Source organism: Marmota monax, unplaced genomic scaffold, assembly GCF_021218885.2.
Source record: "Marmota monax isolate L192 unplaced genomic scaffold, Marmota_monax_Labrador192_F-V1.1 WCK01_AAM20220418_F8-fsc00044, whole genome shotgun sequence".
Lineage (NCBI taxonomy): Eukaryota > Metazoa > Chordata > Mammalia > Rodentia > Sciuridae > Marmota > Marmota monax.
The window spans coordinates 3,693,632-3,702,273 of record NW_026695198.1 but is presented as its reverse complement, the minus strand read 5'-3'; the positions used below and the strand labels follow the sequence as shown (position 1 = coordinate 3,702,273).

The following is an 8,642-nucleotide window of genomic DNA, read 5'->3' as shown; positions in this document are numbered from 1 at the left end:
TACCCTTTTCCCCACACCCTCTCCAGCACTCGTTGTTGTTTGACTTCATAATGGCTGCCAATCTTACTGGAGTGAGATTGTATCTTAGGGTGGTTTTGATTTGCATTTCTCTGACAGCTAGAGATGGTGAGCATTTTTTCATGTACTTGTTGATTGATTGTATGTTCTCCTCTGAGAAGTGTCTGTTCAGGTCTTTGGCCCATTTGTTGATTGGGTTATTTGTTTTCTTGTTGTTTAATTTTTTGAGTTCTTTGTATACTCTGGATATTAGGGCTCTATCTGAAGTGTGAGGAGTAAAAATTTGTTCCCATGATGTAGGCTCCCTATTTACCTCTCTTATTGTTTCTCTTGCTGAGAAAAAACTTTTCAGTTTAAGTAAGTCCCATTTGTTGATTCTTGTTATTAACTTTTGTGCTATGGGTGTCCTATTAAGGAATTTGGAGCCCGACCCCACAATATGTAGATTGGAGCCAACTTTTTCTTCTATCAGACGCAGAGTCTCTGATTTGATATCTAGCTCCTTGATCCACTTTGAGTTAACTTTTGTGCATGGCAAGAGAAAGGGATTCAGTTTCATTTTGTTGCATATGGATTTCCAGTTTTCCCAGCACCATTTGTTGAGGATGCTATCCTTCTTCCATTGCATGCTTTTAGCCCCTTTATTGAATATAAGATAGTTGTAATTTTGTGGATTGTTCTCTGTGTCCTCTATTCTGTACCATTGGTCCACCCGCCTGTTTTGGTACCAGTACCATGCTGTTTTTGTTACTATTGCTCTGTAGTATAGTTTGAAGTCTGGTATCGCTATACCGCCTGATTCACACTTCCTGCTTAGCATTGTTTTTGCTATTCTGGGTCTTTTATTTTTCCATATGAATTTCATGATTGCTTTCTCTATTTCTACAAGAAATGCCGTTGGGATTTTGATTGGCATTGCATTAAACCTGTAGAGAACTTTTGGTAATATCGCCATTTTGATGATGTTAGTTCTGCCTATCCATGAACAGGGTATATTTTTCCATCTTCTAAGATCTTCTTCTACTTCTCTTTTTAGGGTTTTGTAGTTTTCATTGTATAAAACCTTCACCTCTTTTGTTAGGTTGATTCCCAAGTGTTTTATTTTTTTTTTTTTGAGGATATTGTGAATGGAGTGTTTTTCCTCATTTCCGTTTCAGAAGTTTTGTTGCTGATATACAGAAATGCCTTTGATTTATGCGTGTTGATTTTATATCCTGCCACTTTACTGAATTCATTTATTAGTTCTATTAGTTTTTTTGTAGACCCTTTTGGGTCTTCTAGGTATAGAATCATATCATCCACAAATAGTGATAATTTAAGTTCTTCCTTTCCTATTTTTATTCCTTTAATTTCTTTTGTCTGTCTAATTGCTCTGGCCAATGTTTCGAGAACTATATTGAATAGAAGTGGTGATAGAGGGCATCCCTGTCTTGTTCCAGATTTTAGAGGGAATGCCTTCAATTTTTCTCCATTCAGAATGATGCTAGCCTGAGGCTTAGCATAGATAGCTTTTACAATGTTGAGGTAAGTTCCTGTTATCCCTAGTTTTTCTAATGTTTTGAACATAAAAGGATGCTGTACTTTGTCGAATGCTTTTTCTGCGTCTATTGAGATGATCATATGGTTCTTATCTTTAAGTCTATTGATGTGGTGAATAACATTTATTGATTTCCGTATATTGAACCATCCTTGCATCCCAGGGATGAATCCTACTTGATCATGGTGCACAATTTTTTTGATGTGCCTTTGTATCCGATTCGCCAGAATTTTATTGAGGATTTTTGCATCTAGGTTCATCAGAGATATTGGTCTGTAGTTTTCTTTCTTTGAGGTGTCTTTGTCTGGTTTTCGAATCAGGGTGATGTTGGCCTCATAGAATGAATTTGGCAGAGCTCCCTCTTTTTCTATTTCCTGAAATAGCTTGAAAAGTATTGGTATTAATTCTTCCTTAAAGGTTTTGTAAAACTCTGCTGTATACCCATCCGGTCCTGGGCTTTTCTTGGTTGGAAGTCTTTTGATTGCTTCTTCTATTTCATCTATTGATATTGGTCTGTTTAAGTTGTGAGTATCCTCCTGACTCAGTCTGGACAAATCATATGACTTAAGGAATTTATCAATGTCTTCACTATCTTCTATTTTATTGGAATATAGGTTTTCAAAATAATTTCTAATTGTCTTCTGTATTTCTGTAGCGTCTGTTGTGATATTGCCTTTTTCATCCCATATGTTAGTAATTTGAGTTCTCTCTCTTCTTCTCTTCATTAGCATGCCTAAGGGTCTGTCGATCTTATTTATTTTTTCAAAGAACCAACTTTTAGTTTTGTTAATTTTTTCAATAGTTTCTTTTGTTTCAATTTCGTTGATTTCCGCTCTGATTTTAATTATTTCTTGCCTTCTGCTACATTTGCTGTTGTTTTGCTCTTCCTTTTCTAGGGCTTTGAGATGAAGTATGAGCTCATTTATTTGTTGGTTTTTCCTTTTTTTGAGGAATGACCTCCAGGCGATGAATTTCCCTCTTAAAACTGCTTTCATTGTGTCCCATAGATTCCGATATGTTGTGTCTGTATTTTCATTTATCTCTAAGAATTTTTTGATTTCCTCCTTTATGTCTTCTGTAACCCATTGATCATTCAGTAACATATTGTTCATTTTCCATGTGATGTAGGATTTTTCCTTCCTTCTTTTATCATTGATTTCCAGTTTCATTCCATTATGATCAGATAAAATGCATGGGATTATCTCCACCCCTGTATATTTACTGAGGGTTGCCCTATGGCATAATATATGGTCTATTTTTGAGAAGGATCCATGTGCTGCTGAGAAAAAAGTATATCCACTTGATGATGGTTGATATATTCTATATATGTCAGTTAAGTCTAGGTTGTTGATTGTGATATTAAGTTCTATAGTTTCTTTATTCAACTTTTGTTTGGAGGATCTGTCAAATGGTGAGAGAGGTGTGTTGAAGTCACCCATAATTATTGTGTTGTGGTCTATTTGATTCTTGAACTTAAGGAGAATTTGTTTTATGAACGTCGCAGCACCATTATTTGGTGCATAAATATTGATAATTGTTATGTCTTGTTGGTGAATGGTTCCTTTTAACAGTATATAATGTCCTTCCTTATCCTTTTTGATTAACTTAGTCTTGAAGTCGATTTTATTTGATATGAGGATGGCCACCCCTGCTTGCTTATGAGGACCGTGTGCGTGGTATATTTTTTCCCAACCTTTCACCTTCAGCCTGTGTATGTCTTTTGCAATCAGATGTGTCTCCTGGAGGCAGCATATTGTTGGATTTGTTTTTTTAATCCATGTTACCAGCCTATGTTGCTTTATTGGAGAGTTTAAGCCATTAACGTTTAGAGTTACTATTGATATATGGTTTGTACTTCCAGCCATGTTTGATTATTTATCTTCTTTTTTTTTTATTTAATTTAGTTTGTTTCTCCATGGTTAGCTTTCCCCCCGCCCTCTGTTTTTATAGAGGCACTTCCCACTAATGGTTTTGGTTATTGTTTTTCATTTCTTCCTCGTGCAGTGTTTTGCTCAAGATGCTTTGCAATGCTGGTTTTCTGGCTGCAAATTCTTTTAGCTTTTGTTTATCATGAAAGATTTTTATTTCGTTGTCGTACCTGAAGCTTAATTTTGCTGGATACAGAATTCTTGGTTGGCATCCATTGTCTTTCAGTGTTTGAAATACGTTGTTCCAGGATCTTCTCGCTTTCAGCGTCTGTGATGAAAAATCCGTTGTTAACCTTATTGGTTTACCCCTGAATGTAATCTGCCTCCTTTCTCTTGTAGCTTTTAATATTTTCTCTTTGTTCTGTATATTGGATATCTTCATAACAATGTGTCTTGGCGTTGGTCTACTGTGATTTTGTGTGCTCGGTGTCCTGTATGCATCTACAATTTGTATATCCGTTTCCTTTTTTTATTTCTGGAAAGTTTTCTGTAATTATTTCATTCAGCAGGTTACTCATTCCCTTGGTTTGAATCTCTGTACCTTCTTCTATCCCGATGACTCGTAGGTTTGGTTTCTTTATGTTATCCCATATCTCTTGGATGTTTCTCTCGTGATTTTTAACCAGCCTTTCTGAGTTGGCTAGGCTCTTTTCAAGATGATATATTTTGTCTTCATTATCTGACATTCTGGCTTCTACTTGCTCCACTCTGTTAGTGATACTCTCAATTGAGTTTTTAATTTGGTTCATCGTTTCCTTCATTTCTAGAATTATTGTTTGATTTTTTTTATAATCTCTATCTCCTGATAAAGATGCTTAACTTCTTCTTTTATCTGTCTATGTAATTCATTTTCAAAGTGTTCTTTCACTGTTTGGATTTGCTGTCTCGTATCTTCTTTAAGGTTCCATTCCATCTGTCTAAGGTATTCCTTGAGTGCTTTATATGACCATTTTTCTGCTGACTCTAGGTCCTCCTGAATATTTAGGCTGTCCTTCATTGTTTGTACTCCTTTTCTTCCTTGCTTTTTTATGCTGCTCATGTTACTTCTTGTTCTGGTTGACTGCTGAGTTACTGTTTACTCTTATAGATTTATTTGATGCTTGAGAGGAAAGATATTAGAAGGGAAGGGAAGAAGTCCCTAAAGAGAATGAGAGTAGGCAAGTAGAATTCAAGGAAGGGGAATAAGAAAATTGAAAAGAAATGAAAAGACAAAAGAAACAAAAACAAAACACACAAAAAAAATTAGAAAATAAAGAAATAAAAAAAGAAAAAAATTTTTTTACAAAAATAATAATGATAGTAAAAATAATGAAAATTAAAATTTAAAATAATAATAATAATAATAAAATAAAAAAATTTTTTAAAATTGAAAACATTAAAAAAAGTTAAAGAACAACAACAAAAAAAATTGAAAATGAAAGAAAAAAAAGAAAATGAAAAAGAAAAAAAAATGATAATAATAATAATAATAAATGCAGTCCTAGAGTTCTATTAACTTCTCTTCCAGTAGGTGGAGCTGTGCCCACTGGGTCAAGCTTCTCCTCTCAATAGGTGGGAACCAATCACTGTGCAGCAGCTCTTCGTCCCAGACTGGGCGGGTCTCCAATCCTGAGTGCCTAGGGCCTTCTCTTGTGTTTCCTCAAGCCAGGCCGCACTCACCTGTGGCGCTCACCACAATACTGGCTACACGCCAGGTCTGCTGCTCCTGGGAGCCCTGTCGCGCTGGTTTCAATGCAGTTATCTCCTCTGCCCGTGACGTCAGTTCTCTGCCAAGGTGGTATCCCATGCAAATGGTGACCGTTCGTTCCCTTTGCCGGGTGACCAATGCAACGGGTGGGTCCTGACTGTCTCTCCCAATCCCCGTTTCAGTCCTGTGGCCACTGCCTATGAAGGCTCGGTTGGCTTTTACCTCTGAAAGTTCCTGAGGGCCAACCAGTTATTTCAGCAGGATTGTTAGTGCTGAGTCACGAGAAGCAGGCGAACAGGAGCTTGGATGCAGCCGATCCGGGCTTGGTGTGTGTGTTCTGAGGGGCCCAGACTGTACACCCCAGATCCACGTCAGCTCAGCATTGCCTAGTGATCCTGAGCAAACAGCATTTAGACAGTTTACAGCTCCCTATGCCCGCGCAGTTGAAGAGGTCAGAGACTTGATCTCTCCCCACCCGCTGCCATGTTAGATCGCCTCAGTAATATTCATGTTGCCCTTACAGCTTCCTGGCATAAGCAAGTTCTTGGGATTATACAAACTGCTGCTTCTGTTTCCAGTCCAGATTTCTAGAAATGAAACCCTGCCGCCATCGCCTCTGCCCCGGGGCCGCGCTCACGGGCGTGACCTTAGTGGCGCCGCCTCCCGGTGCCCGGCCCCCGGGGCCCAAGCGGCTGCCGCCGCGGCTCTCCGGCCCCCTCCTCCGGAGCACGGGTCCCCTCGCAGGGGGATGCAGAACGACCCCAGAGCAGGCTCTGCCCGAAGGTGCAGTGGCGAACAGGCGACCCAGGCGCTCGAGGCCGCTGTCCAGCCTTTGGAGGACAGGGCTCGGCACGCAGCCCAGCTCTAACCTCTAGATGCGTCTGCCGGACTATGTAGACAGAGCCATCAAGACAGCCGGCAGAAAGCAAATGGCGGCTCCCGCGGAGTGGATTTTCGGCACAGAAACCACAGCCCAGCCAACAATCCCAATCCACAAACTCTCCATGTATAAAAAATATTCAAAAAAAAAAAAAAAAAAAGGCGGGGCGCACTGAGCTTTCTTTGCCTCGGGTACTTACAATCCACTGCTGATTACACATTCAGCTTCTCTGCCCGGAGCGAAGCGAAAGAGGAAGCAGATGGGAGCAAAGCGCCCGCGGCTCTGGGAGGTAAAGCGTCCGGGAGCCAAGCGTCTCTTTTTCGATCTCTTTGTTCTTCCTGCTGCTTGGCAAAGTGGTCCGCTACAGATTAACGGTGAAAGGAGCTGTTACACGCTGTGCGAAATCTCGATTAAAGCCACTGCTCTGAGCACCACGCTCAGCACTTCAGCAACCCCTGTGCGCAGCGGCCATCTTCCCCCAAGCTAACTTTTTTTTAAAAAGTGAGGTCTGATCTAGTCTACTCTGAATGAAATTTAACTCTCTGGCTTTCCAGAATCTTTTACTTAGAAAGAAAGAAATAGACGTGTGAATGAATAATATAGGTTAGGGTCTGTTTTAGTCAGGTTTTTCGCTGCTGTGGCTAAAAAACCTGAGGAGAAAAATTTTAGAGGAGGAAAAGTTTATTTGAGGGCTCACTGGTTTCAGAGGTCTCAGCCCATAGACAGCCAGCTCCCTTCCTCATGGGGGGGGGGGGGGCTTAAGGTGAGGCAGAGCATCATGGTGAAATAGTGTGGCAGAGGGAAGTGGCTCACTGTGATGATCAGGAAGCAGAGAGACTCCACTCACCAGATACAAAATACATACCCCACAGGCAGACCCCCCCATGCCCACTTCCTCCAGCCACACTGTCCCTGGCTTCAGTTACCACTTAGTTAACCCCCTTGGGGTTTAATTTGCTGATTAGGTTAAGGCTTTTATAACCCAATCGCTTCTCCTCTAAACCTTCTTGCATGGTCTTACACATGAGCTTTTAGGGGACACCTCACATGCAAACCATAACAGAGTCTCAGCCAAAAGAGATTTTACAGAAGACCAATACTTCCAACAGAAGTTGCAACTGGTTAAAGACTATCAGGAGAAAGTGGAGTAGAGCCTAGGTCCATCTGCACCACGGTTTTGGAATTGTTGGATAAGTATTTAATAACCAATGTAACGAAGACAGAGAGTGAGGTCTTTTATCTGAAAATGAAAGCAGATTACTTTTGGAACCTTGCTGTAGTTGCATGTGGGTGATGATTGGAAGCAAACCATAGATACTTCCAGAGGAGCTTACCAAGAGGCAATTGATTATAAGCAAGAAAGATATGCAACCCACACACCCAATCTGCTTGGGGCTGGCTCTTAACTTTTCTGTATTTTGCCATGAGATCCTTAATAATCCAGAGCTTGCCTGCACAGCTAAAATGGCTGTTGACAAGGCCTTTGCAGAACTTGATTCATTGAATGGAGATTCAAACAAGAACAGCACCCTCATCATGCAGTTGCCTAGAGACAACATTATGGACACCAGACAGTGCAGAAAAACGTGATGCAGCATTTTGCTGAAAATTTAATACCAACAGGGTGTCATTCCTCTGCCCTCAAGAAACTTTTTTACAGATATCCTTTCCTTATTCCACTTGTCTTTCCTATAGAAAAGAAACCCACTCATGGGTATGAAATCAACTGTTCATAAACTTTTAACACTGAAGCTTCCGGAAAACTCCATTCCTTGATTTGTGTGTGACTTGGCCTTCTTGGTGTGCAGTTACTGTTGTAGAAAAATCGTGATAGCTTCTTTTCATGTAAACATAAGTAACTTCCAAACACTTAGTAGAGGACTAAAAATATATCTGGTATTTAAGTAATCTGAACCAGTTCTACCAGTGACTGTGTTTTATGTTACTATGAAGATAAGAAAATGTACGTAATTGCAATAAAGAATATTCTACAGAACTTCTTAATTTCTACATTCCCTTCCTTATTCTTCTTGGAGGGTTTCTTTTCAGTAAGCAACCTTTTCTTACTCTTACTGTATTCCTTTTTAGTGGGAATCCAGAAGTATTAGATTGAATGGGAAAGCCCTTGGCATTTCTGGGCTGGGAGTTACAAATTGAAATTCCTCCTATATATCACATGTTGTGGAGGTCATGAGTATTCTCTGGGATAATAGGGAGTTTCCTCATTTACTCATAATTTGCTATGGTTTAAGTTGACAACTTCCTTTCCCAATAAAAATTCACTTACACCTCAAAAAAAAAAGAATTTTATGTATTTTTATGCTCAGTAATCACCTGTGCAGGGTAGTAGCATTATTTTTGTATAACTCTTAATGATAATTAAATAGAAAAATACAATAGTTTACTGATTATTATGCTGTTTCTAAGCTAATTGTTAGCATAATTTAAGCATATGCCCATATCATTAATTTGATCCTATAGAATATTACATTTTTTTTTTGTACTGGAGATTGAACCCAGAGGTGCTTAACCCCTGAGCCATACTCCAAGCCCTGTTTTTTTGTTGTTGTTGTTGTTATTGTGATTGTTATT

At 39.4% G+C, this 8,642-nt stretch overlaps 1 pseudogene; it reads left to right on the top strand.

Annotated features, from left to right (window-relative positions):
* Positions 1–5,763: 5,763 nt before the first annotated feature.
* LOC124082085 (14-3-3 protein theta-like) lies at positions 5,764–7,656 on the top strand (annotated as a pseudogene).
* Positions 7,657–8,642: the final 986 nt, after the last annotated feature.